This window comes from Triturus cristatus, chromosome 2_1, assembly GCF_964204655.1.
Source record: "Triturus cristatus chromosome 2_1, aTriCri1.1, whole genome shotgun sequence".
Lineage (NCBI taxonomy): Eukaryota > Metazoa > Chordata > Amphibia > Caudata > Salamandridae > Triturus > Triturus cristatus.
The window spans coordinates 71,064,426-71,080,127 of NC_140581.1; positions in this window are offsets into that span (position 1 = coordinate 71,064,426).

Genomic DNA, 15,702 nt, shown 5'->3' on the forward strand with positions numbered 1-15,702 from the left:
GCCGTGCTGCGGAGCCAAACGCCATCGAGGAGCTCTTTCCGGACCACGCGACTCCTGGAGGAAGGCGATATCATTTTCGACCAAGGAAGTGAGTTTTCCAGTACCGGGACATACTGTCAGAACGGCCCTTGGGTTAGTGAAACGGAGAGCCGATGAGGCAAGGGGGGGGATCAGCCCTGCATTAGTGTAGTGACACCCGTCTTGGCCCGCTGGTGAAGAAATCAACCGCTGCCCAAGGGGAAGAGTTCTGACAGACTTCTAGTTTTAGGAAGATATTGGGTTTTATTTTTGCTTTGATATGGAGAAAAAGAAAATACTTTGCGCATTAGGGTTCATGTTGACAGTAGCCATTGTTGGGATAACCACATGGTTCGTGGAGGATGTAACTCCCGCTCGGAAAATTTTTGTGTTGACAACTCCGGTGCCTGAGGAGCACTACTTTTATACATTACCGTATCAAGAATTGAAGCATCGACAATCTTACTTGAATAACACTTTCATCCAGATGCTGCATCATACCCACGTTGCTACGAATGCTACGAACTGTTGGATATGTGGGATGATGCCAGCTCATCAGAAGAAAGGAGGAACGCCATTTATACCACTTCCTTTCTCTCATAATGGCTCTTGTAGAGCATGGTATACCTTGCTTTTTGCTACTCGGAAACCAACAGTGGGACGATTGCTCTTCAGACTCAATAAAGAATGCCATCAAGACAAAAATGGGTATCCACAAGCGAATGGGACAATTTGGGAGTGGGAAGAGTACCGACCAGACAATGAATCCATTCCCTACATCTTTACGAACACAAGAGACACTGTGGGAAAGGACAAGTTTGTAATTCAAGTAGCACAAGCTCAAGCGGACCTGTGTGTCCAGAGTGTGGGTTTTATTCCTGTTGGTGTTAGTGATTGCATTACTGCTTTGAATATTGATGGGTTGAACAATAGTACCTTCTTAGCCTCCTATAATACGTACTTTGTGTGTGGAAATAAAGGTTATTACCGTCTGCCGGCTGGGTGGTCTGGGGTATGCTATGTATCATTTCTATTACCTCCAGTATTCTTAGCTCCCGCATCTTATCATAAGGATTTGAAATTATTAAAGAATGTGACTGTAAATAGGTATAAACGTACTTTATCAATTGATGATGTAGATCAGACTGACACCAGTCTGCAACAGTATATTGATTTTAACTTGGGACTGTTTTTCTTTGTTGGAGCTGCCCTGAACAGTAGGAAGATCCGAAGATTAACAAGAGTGGTAGAAGCTGTGACAAATCAGACTGCTGCTGCTCTTGGGAATCTTACGGAGGAATTACAGATCACTAGAATTGTTGCATTGCAGAATCGTATGGTATTAGATGTTATGCTAGCTGACAGAGGAGGAGCATGTAAAATTATTGGAAGTAGCTGTTGTGTGTTTATTCCTGATCATACGCCATCAGTTTATAATGCCATCAATAAACTGCATAAGATTGCAGCTGAGATCCATACGGAAAACGGCACTTGGTCCTTTTCTGGATGGTTTTGGGCGTTAATTACTGCCTGGGGATGGAAGGTTCTAACTGGTCTCTGCATTATTGTAGCGGTTCTGTTTTCATGCTGTATCTGCGTTCAGTGTGGTCCTTTACTCTGCTCATTATGTGTATCATTTTGTATCCCCGATAAGAAAGCTATTGCCAATGTCACTTATCAGAAACGTTTAGCTAAGGAAGTAGAAGAGATGATGATAATTGATATATATGATGATTATTCTAACAAGCCGGATGTCTTCAGTAAATGCTGAAAGGGTCGTCTGTTGTAAAGTGAAACAACGATGTGATTAAGCATTTACTAAAGACATTAATTCCCCTCTTATAGATCATGTTTTCCCTGTTATGTTGACCGAAGTTCGGACTCCATTTTGTATTGTCATGCTTCCACGTGTTCCCCACGAGAAGAGTCCAACCTCTGTGTTAGTTGCTCTTGTAATCTGCCTAGTAACAGTCTATAAATAGCTCCTTTGTCCATCTGGCACATGCCCAGACTTGACCGCATCTGTTATCAGTTAGCCTTGCTTGACCATGTTTTCGCGGGCTCAAGGAGTGTGTTAGCTCCGCCCACATATTGATTCAGTATCGAAAATGACCATAAATGGTAATGTTCTTCAGCCTCATGTTGTATCCACCCACTTATGAGCCCCTCTGTTGTGTATAAAAGGGGACTGTGTACGCAAGTTCTTTGTGCTACTCTATGCAATACTGAAGAGTGTTGTGTGGATTGTAGGACCACCCTTAAGGGTTAATAAATGCTGTCTTTGTACTTTGCAGTTTCCGTGCCAACTTCCTTATAGATTCCATTACAGGAGAGCGAACCCTTGTGTCCTGCGGGCCTAGCTGGGGCCTGTATTCATCAAGGCCCATGTGGCACAGCAACTTATTTCTTACATTGTCCTCACATATAACATTCCCAGCTGTGACCTTTTGCATACATGTGCATGCACGACAATGTTGGATTAGTTTTTCTGAAACTAAGCCTGTTTTTACATCTAGCATCGCACAAAATTATCATAACACCCTGAACATCATGTACCAGGTCTCATTTTGTACAACGTACAAATGGCATCATTATATTCATCCAGCGACATGGCTTTCTATATATCCATAACATCACTGATCTATGCGCACATCGCAAGGTTGCTCTCTATTATTAAATATAAGCAACCCGATAGATTAGTAGAGGAGGTTGTTTTGCTGACACCGAGGGTCCTTACATGCCGAGAAGTCACCACACAGCTGTCTGACATCTCCTGAGGCATGGGTGTCCAGTTCATGACCAAGACAGCGTCCTTCACTCTGTCCCATGAAGTAATGTGGTTGGATATTCCCTTGGGGGGATTCTTGGCTCTACACATACACACACTCCAAGTACATTTAAGGTAGGCCACAAAGTGGTTCCGCACACAACAATAAAGTCTTTCTTTTGAGATCGAATGGAGGACAGTTTTTATATGCACATCGAAAAACTTCCAATTCAACGTTGATTCTTTTTTCAAAAAGAGTTCTTTATTGGGCTGTCTTTCATATAGAAACAAATCAGGTAGATAAAATCCAGTTACCGATGCGTATCGTCCCGGAGAGACTTCTTCAAGGCTCCACAATATAGATCGTACATCCAATTCCAAGTACTCTTTCAATATGGCTCTTGTTCTGGGGTCACACAATTTGTAAAGTGTGTATGTCTGTTTATACGGCTTGGTGACTGAAAGTTCGTCAGTACGTCTGCTTCAAAGAGTCTACACATACACACACTCCTGGTACACTTAGAGTAGGGTTTGCATAGTAGAAGAATGCAAGATTACTGCCTTGTCTAAATGCCTGGATATATACATTGCTTGGCACCAAGGTAGAGCTATATCTACTATTTATGCTTTTGGTGCTTGTGATCATGTTTATCTGCTTCTGTTTAATAATCGTTGCAGCATACGTATTTCATGCAAGAATAACGTTGGTTCAATAAATATTATTGAAAACGTCCCACTGTGAATTCACTGTCTATTTCTCTGAGAAGAAGAAAGCACGAGTGACTGAGCGAAAGGTTCTTTACTGTTTCCATGATCCCTGAGGGATCAGGGTTGTCATGTTCAGTTTTTGCCAGAAACTATTCACTCCCTGTTAGGTTAGGAGGGCTTACCGTGGCACTGTGAGCTAGCTGGTCGATAAGCCAACATATCCTGTGGGGGTGTCCGGAATAAGTATTGACACCAAACCCTTAGTTTATGTTGTCCAAACAATGCACAGGTCCTATGGATTGGTAGGAACTATACGACAGGTGGAGACTATTCAGTTTCTACAGTGACTAAACCTCTCGGAAAGCCCAATGTTGTAAGGGCCATTGGAGCACCTCTAATTCCACCCACTAATTTAGATGGGTGGAATTTGAGGGCCCTTTTCACTACTCATTACCACCAATCAACCCTGGCAAAAGAGGCAGTGAAAACTGCAAAATCTTCCCTTTGCCATGGAAGAGGACTCCCATGGTGAAAGAAGCATTTTCTTTTGTATTTTCATAATCCTGCTCCAATCTAAAATAAAACAGTTTGGTGCACAACTCCGTCATGTTGACAGAGCCCTGCAGCAAAGTTCAGAAAGCATTGACAGGGACCGCTGAAACTGTGGCTCCTCCCAATTATTTAAGAAATAGCCACGTGCTTGGTGGTCATTTGACAATTAGGCGGGTGGCACCTCTGTCAGGTTGACAGAGTAATTTAATCTGTCTCCCTCATGAAGAAACGGAACACCCGCCACCATATAAATCAGGCCCTTGATTCTTCCTTTGCATCTTTTTTGTTATGTCCTCTTATTAATTGATATGTTTTTATAAGGAAGGGATATTAGCATTTGAGCTGCAAGATGTGGTTTGCATGTGTAAGTTATGGTTTTCTCACATGCTATGAAGGTTGTAACCTTCTGGTAAAGAAAACAACACTTATGTACAGTAAAAAAGTGTATTTTTTGTGGTGGTGGGTTTTATGTCTGGAAAACATGTTTTGTTCCCCGGTTGAAGAGCACCTTTAAAGTTGAATGAATTGTGGCCCGAATGTACTGATTGTTAATATTTTTAATTTCAAGCCAGTAAAGTGACACATACCACATGGCTCATCACTGAGCTCTACTTTGTTTGATGTTTATGTGACTTTTTTGGCATGTCTAATTAGGTCTTTCGGCTGCACTTTTCCGACCTACTTAGAAGAAACCCAACCTTTGAAGACTCCACTACTATGAGGCACCTCAGAAACTTCTACCCTTGAAGCCACTTGATTGTTTAAAGGCTGCACTACTGCAATCTGCTGTATGTGGGTTTCCTAAAGGTTAATATCCAGGTGGAAGCCGGTTGAGAATCTGATGGCAGGGGCGATGTTGGCCTTGCCAAAGCACACTCACATTTTGGCTGTCATTGCTGAAATATATTTGCCACCCAAAAGCAAAATACTTTACTCAAAGCATTTTATAACCTGCGGGGTCAATAAACATTCAAGATACAGCTCAGCTCTGCATCCAAACAGAACCTTTTCAGTGCAAGCAGCCAAGGAACACAGATCACTGCCCTTTAGCTTGAGGCAGGAGTTTTTTGGGGGGAATTAAAGATTTTAGTCTAGTAAAGGCATGTATTTGGTTTCAATTGATAGACTTTTTTAGTGCCAAGACATGCTTTCACTCTTTTTGTTAATGAAATAGCATTACTGCAAGCAACACAACATCAATGGTGTCATGTCTATAGCGGCACAGTTGTTGGTACTGCTATGGGGAAGACAGTGGTCTCATCCCATAAAAATTAAAGTGTGAGCCCACAGATGGGGAGTGCACCTACAAGGACCATGCAGGGCTGGTTGCTAGGCCACTGAAGAGAAAGGGATGGGCTGAAATCGTAAGTGTAACCTCACTCTGCTTCCCCTCATTTCCAGCATCAGCAAGCCATGTAGAAAAGGCCTACGGTTGGTTTTCATTAGCTCTTTAAACTTACTTTATCCTTCATACTTGCATTGGACTCTCCACATGCTCACTTTCTACTAGGATTCATCTCTCACCATTTCTTAAATATTTCTCAAATTATTCACATGAAATCTGTGTGAGAAGTTGGCCTGATATGTAGTGCTCACTATTCTAGTGATCACTGTGTATCATTCCAAACGACCCTTATTGATGATTGGTTGTAAGTCAACCTTATAGACCAGCTATCCTAGTAGCGTGGACACGAGCAGTCTTAGGCTAAACTCTAGAGGGCGTGTTAAGCCAGCTGTTTTACCACCACAATTACCCCTTGAACACCACGTGAAAGGACACCACACAAGTTGTTATGAAAATAAAGGATATTTATTTATAACAAGACTACCCTGGCTCTTTATGAGTCAGGGAGCTAAGCTCACTACAAAACTCTTACGAAAATACTTCAGTTGCACAATTTACACAAATGCCCGAGGGGCACGAGAGACCATCTACACTAACAGTGAAATGCGAATGGTTAGAGTCTGGAGTTACTGATTCTGGAGTGTTCCGATCAGTGGGACTAAACGAAAAAGGAACTGGACACTTGTAGAGCGAACCTGCGATGGAGCACCGAAATGCTCGAGTTACCTAGCCCAGAGGCTGCGGCTGCGGGAGGTTCGGCAAGATGTCGGGAGTCCTCGTTGTAGTCTCAGGAGCCTGAAAGAAGAAGTTGCTGGCAGGCGACCAGTGACGATGTTCAGCGAGATCCAAGCCTGGATCGGTGATGAAGGAAACCTGAAAGCGGAGGGGACTCAGTTCTCAACCGCTAGCCAGCGATCGTGTGGGCACCAGGAGGGTACCGGCTGAAGTCACCTCGACCAGGTGAGTGGATGACGTCGGACTCGGCTGTTCCTCGGACCAGGAGGCGCGGCGGCAACCAGGATGGAGGGCGAGCTGTCCCACGAAGGTGTCTGCTGTCGATGATGCTGGGCCCAGGAGTGGGGCAGCAGGTCTTGGCAGTGGCGAGCCTACGCGGTGGAGTCAAGATGGCGTCTGGAGTGGACCAGGAGGGTCCATGGTACTCCTCGGTGGAAGGGGAGCAAGAGCCAGTCTGGAGCAACCAGACCAATGATGAAACTATCGTGGTGCGTCGTGAAGAGGGCCACAAGCCGGTCGGCGAGTGGTCGGACAACGCGGTGAACAGCAAGGAGCGGAAGGGCCCCCACGCAGATCTCGTGGATGCTGGGGAGGCAGACTTCGGTGCTGGAGCTGCTCAGGGTTAGGGCTTCTCGAACCCTAGGTGCACTCACTCGAGGGTCCCTCGGTGGGCGTGCTAGATAAGCGTCGTGCAGGTTCTGAAGATGGCCGGTCCCGCAGGTCTCGTCACACCTACGACTCTCAGCTGGGCTGATGATGTAGGTAGAGGTCAGAGCTGGCAGGGAACTCGGGTCTCGTCGAGCTGGGCAGTCTTGATCCGTAGGAGAGACGTACAGCAAACCGCAAGCGCTTAGGTGGTGCCTGCTGGTGCAGGGTGGCTACTACTTAGCCACAAGGGAGAGTCTTCAGAAACAGTCAAGAGTTCCTTTCGTGGAAAGTAGTTCAAGATTCAGAATTATCCAATTTGGGAAGGGGACTCGCTCCTACCTTTATTCTAAGAAAAGGGGCTGGCCCGTGACTAGGTCCTACCTATGGGTGGGGCCAGGAGGGGGGTGGTTACACCCCTATCCTTTGTCCGGCTTCGCCCCGGCTCAGGGGCAGGGTTGCCCCCGAAACTGGTTTGAGCCGGGCTATGCACAGTGAGCACCGGGGTGCCACTTGCAATCACCTTCCTTTCAGCCCTGCCTACCATTGGATACACAAACCCTGTCTGGGATGGTGCTAACACCGCCCTCGACAGGAAACCCTTTGTCCAAGCTCCCCTCGCTGGAAGGTCTCCCAGCAGCAGGAGGTCAGACTTGTGTCTGGTGGCAGCATCCATTTTGTGATGCTGAGGCTTGAGTCAACTTTAACCGGGGTTCAAGGTTACTTCCATGTCGTGCCCCTCTAAAAGGGGGGAATGCTAACCCAGTCGCCAGAACTGGCGAGGGGTTCGTATTCCAATTCGTATGACACCTTACTCGACATGTGTAGGTGATGCGATGCCACAGTTAGCAAATAACCGCAAGGATTATAATGCATTTTAAAGTAGTTGGCCCGCGTCACCATGGAACGGCTATTAGGACTTGGTTCCGCCAGCCGTCGACGGGCTCGGCTCGCGCCAGAGCACCGTCCCACATGATTCCCTGCACTCTGCCTTCAGGATTGATAAGGCCTGCCATAGGAGTGACTGACAGGAATCCATGTGTCCATTTTAGGGTTAGGTGTAGGAATACTACACCTACAGCAACGGGTGATTACACCACTTTGCCCCAGCTGTCGTGCAGCCAGTCGTGTCAGATTTGGGCGGCCATCCAGGGGTGGCATAATACATGCTGCAGCCCCTGGTAGGCCCTGGGTACACCAATGCCCTGGATACCTGTGGTATGCTGAGACAGGGACTGACAAGGCGGCCCAGTTCCAATTAGTGGATGCACCTAAAGTACATGTGTGTTAATTTCGAGAGAGAACAGCTAGGCTGTGGGTCTGATTGGCAGGCCCACAGCCAGGGAAAGTCGTAAACCAATGAAGCAAAAGCAAAAAAATCTGGGTGATCATAGGATTGCAGACCCTACTCTCCTACATGACCCCCCCCAAACTTTGGGACAATAAGCTAACCTTGACCAGGTGAGTCTTCTTGCTCTAAGTGGAAATACCTGGAGAGCCCATCTGCATTGCCATGATCATTGCCAGGTCTATGCTCCACTGTGAAGTCCATCCCCTGTAGGGAAATGGACCACCTAAGTAGTTTGGGGTTTTCACCCTTCATTTGATTTAGCCACAAGAGGGGCTTATGGTCGGTCTGAATCTTGAAGTGAGTGCCAAACAAGTATGGCCTCAACTTCTTCAGGGCCCAAACCACAGCAAAGGCCTCCCTCTCAATAGCTGACCAATTCCTCTCTCTGGGGGTCAGCCTCCTGCTAATAAAAGCTATGGGCTGGTCATGACCATCAAAATTCAGTTGAGATAGAACAGCTCCCACACCCAGCTCTGAAGCGTCTGTTTGGACAATGAATGGTTTGGAGTAGTCTGGACTCTTTAGGATACGTGTGTGGTAAAACAACAGCAAGCTCAAATCCCAACCGCTGCTCACCAATGTGAGAAGTTGGCCTGATATGTAGTGCTCACTATTCTAGTGATTACTGTGTATCATTCCAAACGACCCTTATTGATGATTGGTTGTAAGTCAACCTTATAGACCAGCTATCCTAGTAGCGTGGACACGAGCAGTCTTAGGCTAAACTCTAGAGGGCGTGTTAAGCCAGCTGTTTTACCACCACATTTACCCCTTGAACACCACGTGAAAGGACACCACACAAGTTGTTATGAAAATAAAGGATATTTATTTATAACAAGACTACCCTGGCTCTTTATGAGTCAGGGAGCTAAGCACACTACAAAACTCTTACGAAAATACTTCAGTTGCACAATTTACACAAATGCCCGAGGGGCACGAGAGACCATCTACACTAACAGTGAAATGCGAATGGTTAGAGTCTGGAGTTACTGATTCCGGAGTGTTCCGATCAGTGGGACTAAACGAAAAAGGAACTGGACACTTGTAGAGCGAACCTGCGATGGAGCACCGAAATGCTCGAGTTACCTAGCCCAGAGGCTGCGGCTGCGGGAGGTTCGGCAAGATGTCGGGAGTCCTCGTTGTAGTCTCAGGAGCCTGAAAGAAGAAGTTGCTGGCAGGCGACCAGTGACGATGTTCAGCGAGATCCAAGCCTGGATCGGTGATGAAGGAAACCTGAAAGCGGAGGGGACTCAGTTCTCAACCGCTAGCCAGCGATCGTGTGGGCAGCAGGAGGGTACCGGCTGAAGTCACCTCGACCAGGTGAGTGGATGACGTCGGACTCGGCTGTTCCTCGGACCAGGAGGCGCGGCGGCGACCAGGATGGAGGGCGAGCTGTCCCACGAAGGTGTCTGCTGTCGATGATGCTGGGCCCAGGAGTGGGGCAGCAGGTCTTGGCAGTGGCGAGCCTACGCGGTGGAGTCAAGATGGCGTCTGGAGTGGACCAGGAGGGTCCGTGGTACTCCTCGGTGGAAGGGGAGCAAGAGCCAGTCTGGAGCAACCAGACCAATTATGAAACTATCGTGGTGCGTCGTGAAGAGGGCCACAAGCCGGTCGGCGAGTGGTCGGACAACGTGGTGAACAGCAAGGAGCGGAAGGGCCCCCACGCAGATCTCGTGGATGCTGGGGAGGCAGACTTCGGTGCTGGAGCTGCTCAGGGTTAGGGCTTCTCGAACCCTAGGTGCACTCACTCGAGGGTCCCTCGGTGGGCGTGCTAGATAAGCGTTGTGCAGGTTCTGAAGATAGCCGGTCCCGCAGGTCTCGTCACACCTACGACTCCCAGCTGGGCTGATGATGTAGGTAGAGGTCAGAGCTGGCAGGGAACTCGGGTCTCGTCGAGCTGGGCAGTCTTGATCCGTAGGAGAGACGTACAGCAAACCGCAAGCGCTTAGGTGGTGCCTGCTGGTGCAGGGTGGCTACTACTTAGCCACAAGGGAGAGTCTTCAGAAACAGTCAAGAGTTCCTTTCGTGGAAAGTAGTTCTAGATTCAGAATTATCCAATTTGGGAAGGGGACTCGCTCCTACCTTTATTCTAAGAAAAGGGGCTGGCCCGTGACTAGGTCCTACCTATGGGTGGGGCCAGGAGGGGGGTGGTTACACCCCTATCCTTTGTCCGGCTTCGCCCCGGCTCAGGGGCAGGGTTGCCCCCGAAACTGGTTTGAGCCGGGCTATGCACAGTGAGCACCGGGGTGCCACTTGCAATCACCTTCCTTTCAGCCCTGCCTACCTGGGATACACAAACCCTGTCTGGGATGGTGCTAACACCGCCCTCGACAGGAAACCCTTTGTCCAAGCTCCCTTCGCTGGAAGGTCTCCCAGCAGCAGGAGGTCAGACTTGTGTCTGGTGGCAGCATCCATTTTGTGATGCTGAGGCTTGAGTCAACTTTAACCGGGGTTCAAGGTTACTTCCATGTTGTGCCCCTCTAAAAGGGGGGAATGCTAACCCCGTCGCCAGAACTGGCGAGGGGTTCGTATTCCAATTCGTATGACACCTTACTCGACATGTGTAGGTGATGCGATGCCACAGTTAGCAAATAACCGCAAGGATTATAATGCATTTTAAAGTAGTTGGCCCGCGTCACCATGGAACGGCTATTAGGACTTGGTTCCGCCAGCCGTCGACGGGCTCGGCTCGCGCCAGAGCACCGTCCCACATGATTCCCTGCACTCTGCCTTCAGGATTGATAAGGCCTGCCATAGGAGTGACTGACAGGAATCCATGTGTCCATTTTAGGGTTAGGTGTAGGAATACTACACCTACAGCAACGGGTGATTACACCACTTTGCCCCAGCTGTCGTGCAGCCAGTTGTGTCAGATTTGGGCGGCCATCCAGGGGTGGCATAATGCATGCTGCAGCCCCTGGTAGGCCCTGGGTACACCAATGCCCTGGATACCTGTGGTATGCTGAGACAGGGACTGACAAGGCGGCCCAGTTCCAATTAGTGGATGCACCTAATGTACATGTGTGTTAATTTCGAGAGAGAACAGCTAGGCTGTGGGTCTGATTGGCAGGCCCACAGCCAGGGAAAGTCGTAAACCAATGAAGCAAAAGCAAAAAAATCTGGGTGATCATAGGATTGCAGACCCTACTCTCCTACAAGTTATACCAATCTTTTTTTTTAATTGCACTTCAGATACAATATTTTGAAAGAGTGAACCTCTCTAATAAAGGTCAATGTCAGTTGTATTCCCAAGATTATAAATAAGAAGCAAGGCCTTGTGTCCTTTAAGGCTGCTCAGGGTGATTTGCCTGTGGCAGCACTGGGTTGCGATTGTGTTGCATTACAGTCCATTCACAAGGCACAGACTTTGAAGGTACATTATGATACCATTGACCTATACTCACACATCCCAAATTAGGTTTTTTGTTCTCAGACATGCAAATCGCTTGAAGTGTCCTGAATATTAGCGGCCCAGTCAAAGGAAAGACTACTGCATTCTAAAAAGACATAGGTTTTGTTCATACAATGATAATCTCGGAGTGAGATTTGTCTCCATGGCCATTGTGTTCTCAAGAGCCACACCTGCAGTCCTAGGAATATTTATTAGATACCGGCACACGCCAACAGTGAAGGCAAATTACCAGATTCTCAGCTACACCTGTCTTATATGCCTTATGCTGGCATTTCTCTGTTCTTTCTCACTAATTGGACGCTCTGTGATATTCATCTGTCTGCTCCAAGAAGCCTCACTTCGGATTGCTCTAACTATGCCATGTTGTCATTGCCTTTAATGCCACCAAGCCTGATGGCTGGGATTCCAAGTTTCTAACTCCATGGTTCTCTTGTGCAGAAGTATTTTGTGTCACTTGGCAGTCTATATCTCCACCTAATCCAGGTACAGACACATAGGGCCATACTTATGGTAAGGTGGCGCAGCACAGCAAGTCACCTTGTAGCGCTTCACTGCCTGACTGCAAAAGGACAGGAATGCACCATATTTAAGGCATACGGTGCACCATATTTAAGGCATACGGTGCACGCCTGTCCTTTCCCCCTGTTCTGGCACACAATGGGCTGCCTAGCACCAAAGCAGCCACCCTTGCACCTTGGTGCAAGGGTGCCTCTGTTGCATGCAGGATTTATTTTGTGCAGCTCACATAGAAAGAGGAAGAAACAAGGAGAAATAAAGATATTTATTTTCATTACGTCTCTCCTGGGAAGGTGTATCTTTTTGCTGAATTCCCATGGTTACCAGTTCTGGTAAATCCGTAAATGCATCAAAACCATGGGAGTTATGTTTGCACACCCACACAATGCCCATGGAATGCCTCCTTTGTGCAGAGTAATGCAATACTGTGATCTGTGCTGGTTTGCACTATTCCAGATGTTTTAATCCATTCAAAGCCACTTAAATCCACTTTGCGTGACTTCAAAAATCTGACTTAAGATTTGCCTCGCTCTTGCACCACATTGCGTGGTGCAACAGTGATGCAAAGCAGGTCATAAAGTAGTGTGCTCAGGGCTCTACCACTGCATTCTAGTGTGCGAGTAGTTACATGGGTCTGTGCTGACCTTTATTGCGGCTTTTCTTGCAAGGAGCGCACCCTCAATTAAGCCACACTCATCACATCCAGCATGCTGGTGTTCTGCAGCATCTGCACCTCCTTTATGCCAGCCTACCTCAGTTCCAAGGGCAGATACATGGTGGTAGTGGAGACTGCTGCCATTTTGGTGCCCAGTGATGGACGGCAGGCCTGTATATTCATTCCCAAATGTTACATCATTCTGCTCAGACTTTTTCTCCTAGCACTATGGACATTGTTGTTCAACAAACCTAAATAATGCTGCTATTGCATCCACTCTTTTCTTTTCAAGTTTTTGAAATGCATGGCATTTTTATCCTAAATTTTCTTTTATCTCTCTGTTGTATTCTTGTTCTGGTATTGACTTGTCCCATGATGAGTCTTCATACTCTTCTCCTTAGATCTGGACATCTTGATCTGTTACTTCCTTCAGAATCTTTAATTTCTTCTCCCTTTCTCTTCTATTTACTTTTCTTTTTTCAAAATGTGAGTGCTTATTGATTGTTTATATGTTATATGTATTTTGTTGTTGTAAATCAATGGGGTCATTTTGTCTCCCTTTTAATTTTTGCAGCTTGTCATCCGTGGCCCTGTTTCCCTCTATTGATTCTCGGTTATGTTTAACATTGTCTTGTGGAATGTTTGTGTTCTGGGACATCCAGTTAAAATACTAAAGGTTTTATCTCATCTGTCAAAACCTAATCCATTTATTGCTTTATGACTTAATCCACTTGCAATGATATTGAATCTCCTAAATTGAAATGCCAATTGGTTAGTGGGGTATTGTTTTCCCCAGCTATCAATCACAAGCGTTGCCATCCTCTGTCATGAATCATTACAAATACGAATTTTATCTACTGCTAAAATTCCCAATAAGCGTTTTACTGACTCTCCTAAATTGAAATGCATCGGTAAAATGGTTCTACATATTTGCATGTGCAACTGACCCCTAAATAGCCCTTTTGTGCCTCCTAAATATTATCCTGTCGGATATTCACAGGAGGCACACACACATCATTCGATACTAGCACCCCTTCAGCAACTGGTAGGTCCTCTGAAATCTGTACAAAAGGTCTTAAAGAGGCCTCAGAGGCCTCAACATTTCTTCCCTTGGACAAACCCTCTTTCATGAATTTGAAAACAGACTGTAATGTGGAATCCTGTTTGGAAGCTTCTAACCACTGTTTATCTGTGATCATCCCTTCAGCAATATATCCTCCACAAAATCAATCACATTTTCATTATCTTGAAGTGTGCTGGACTCTGGATCTCTGATGGGTAACCTGGAGAGACAGCTCACCTGTGCTTTTCCTGCCAGGTATGTGTTTCACCATAAAATGAATTTCTCGCAGCTTTGATAATATTCTGCCCAATTGTGATGATGCTTTCCCTGAAACATTGCCATTTAGCAGGGGGAGCGCTGGCTTGTGGTCTGTAAATAGATGAATGTGGGAACCCCCCAATGAAAGCCTTGAGCCTTTTCACCACCCGAGAGCACGCCAACGCCTCTTGCTCAATGGCACAGCAATTGGCTTCCGCACTATTGAGAGAGCAAGAGGCGAAGACAAAGGTGTTTTCTTTGTCCTGACATAACTGCGTAAACAAAACACAGCCCTCAATCCAACTTGACTGGCATCAACAGTTATGACGCATGTTCTGCCTGCTATGAGTGAAATTAAAGCTGGTGCTGAAATAATGAGATGTATCACTTTCTGAAAAAAACTCTTGCCTATTATTAGACCAGATACTTCATCCCTTTCCTGAGTACATTTCTGAAGAGCTGCACAATGAAAGCATAACCTTGCACAAACCTTCAATAGTACTTGCTTAGCCAGAGAAAGGAGTGAAGTGAATCTTTGTCAATGGGGGGATGTGCATCTTCAATAGCTTTAACTAATGAGAATTTGGAGAAATTCAATTGGGAGTGACAGGGTGTCCTAAGTAGTCAATGTTTTCTGCTCAAAATGTGCATTTTTCTGAGTGAAGAATGATACCAAACTCTTTAAATGTATTGAGAACTGTTTCAAGATGATTATGTTCAGGTAAAGATTTTGTAAAATCAACATATCATCTTGAAATGCTTCTACTTCACTCACACCCTTCAATATGTTATCCATGAGGCACTGAAAAACACTAGCTGTTGAAGCCAATCCAAGGGGGAGTCTGCAAAACTTAAATGATCCAAAATGAGCTACAAAGGTAGTTACTTAGCTCCTGGGACTTTCATCTAATGGGACCTGGTGGTAAGCTTTTTGAGATCCAAAATTGTGAAACTTTTAGACTGCCCAATGTTGGCAAGTAAGTCTTGAACCTTGGGCCGAGGATGGCAATCAACCACAATGTCCCTGCTGAGACTGCGCAGGTTGGTGCACACGTGAATCTCACTATCCATGTTGCACTCAATTACAATGGGACTTACCCAATCAGAGGAGTCAGTGGGTTTGATAGTGCCATCTCCAATTATCCTCTCTAATGGCTTTTTCAATGCAGTTCTAACAATTAAGGGAACAGATCTGGCTTTGTGTGTAACATGTGTAACAGGTATAGCGTGCCTCTTCAACCTTATTGTGTGCATATTTTTCTTAATGAGCCCAATCTTGCCAAAAATAAATGTAGGAAGTCATTGAACAATATCTTGAGTGGGATCGGAGTCCTCAGTAGTGAGAAAAGATACATTTGCTACCCTGACTGCTCGATTAGCACCATGCACAAGCATAAGAACACGTTTTGCAAGGTCCGGCCAGCCAACTGTGCTTCAAACCTTGACTGCAATGTAAATTTTAGTTCACATTGACTTGCGAAGACTAGACACAGTATCTTTTTTTTTTAACTTTATTTTTTAATTTGTAGCTTCCTCACATATAACATGCACATTAACGGCCCACTGTGTGGGCCAATAATTTGTGATGGTTCATCGCATCAGTTATCGGCCAAAAGCATCATGAAGCATGCATCAAAAGGGTACAACAAAGATAGGCATTCAAGTTCAGTTAAAAAA